Below are 1,532 nucleotides of genomic sequence, written 5' to 3'. Positions count from 1 at the left end.
TGCATCAATAATACAGGTAGTAATTGCTACATTAGAATGTGATAATCATGTGACTTAAGGCCCTTGAGATGATAGTCATCCATACTGATATGACGTTTCTAGTTTGCACTATACCCTCTCGGAACTTTTAAATCACTCAAGGTTCAACAAATGAGTTCTCTTTCAGATCTGGATAATGTGAAAGGAGCCTTAGGCAATAACAACTTACCATTTTTTTCCTCTGGTCAATATTTTGATCTTATCTTCATAGCCATAAGATCCTGACGGGCTTGTAAACCATCCTTAGACTTGTCCTTCATATCCATAATTGTTGCAATAAAGTTCTCAATAACATTTTTCTCGACATGCATCACATCCAAATTATGACGAATGGGCATATGCTCCCAATACGGCAATGTAAAGAAGATTGATCTCTTTGACTAAGTAGTAAGGTTAAACTCCTCATCTGTGGTCTTCTTCCTCTTATTTCCTATATACTTTCCAAACTTAGTTTGTATATTATTCATTTTAACCAATACTTGTTCTCCAGACAAACGTTTTGGAGCCTGCCGATTTTCATCATTCCCATTGAATCGAGATCTTTGGCTCCTAAAGATATGAGCTCTTGGGAGGAATCTTCTGTGCCCCATATAAGCAAACTTCTTTCCATGTTTTAGCCAAACAGAGTCAGTCTCCTCACTACAAACAGGACATGCATACTTTCCTCCTGTCCTACACCCAGAAAGATGTCCATAGGCTGGAAAATCATGTATTGCCCATAATAAAATCGCCTTCATTGTAAACCTGTTCTTCCCGAACGAGTCATATGTTATCGACCCTTTCCACAATTCATTTAATTCTTCGATTAATGGTTGTAAATATACGTCGATGTCATGCCCTGGACCATTTTTTCCAGGAATTAAAAGTGTTAACATAATAAATTCCTTCCGCATGCATAAATGAAGTGGAAGATTGTATGGAACAACCATAACAGGCCAGCAACTATATGAGATGCTCATATGCCCAAAGGGGTTGAATCCGATTGTTGCAAGTCCCAACCGAACGTTACGTGGATCTACAACAAAATCACTAAATTTTCTATTTACAAACTTCCACATAGAAGAATCCACAGGATGACGCATGTACGAGTCATTTTTAGCCCCCTTTGAATGCCACAACATATTCTCTGCAATCCATGATATGCTATAAAGTCTTTTTAACCTTGGTGTTAATGGGAAGTATCTTAACACCTTCCATGGTATATGTGAGACTCTTGATCTTACAACACTATTCACTTTCCATCTGCTTGCTTTACATGTAGGACAACTTTCCTTATTGGCATGCTCCTTCCAGTACAGAATACAATCGTTACGACATGCATGTATCACCTCATAGTTCATACCCAACGAACTGATCAATCTCTTTGCATTATAGGTACTATCTGGCAAAGAGTTCTCGCTTGGCAAAATCTTCTTGAGCAGTTACAGCAAACTCGTAAAGCTATTATCTGACCACTGATATCTAGCCTTCATGCTCATCAACTCAACTGTCAC

The sequence above is a fragment of the Magnolia sinica genome, chromosome 9, assembly GCF_029962835.1.
Source record: "Magnolia sinica isolate HGM2019 chromosome 9, MsV1, whole genome shotgun sequence".
NCBI classification, from domain to species: Eukaryota; Viridiplantae; Streptophyta; class Magnoliopsida; order Magnoliales; family Magnoliaceae; genus Magnolia; species Magnolia sinica.
The sequence above is the reverse complement of the archived record's forward strand: the minus strand, read 5'-3'. Positions refer to the sequence as shown.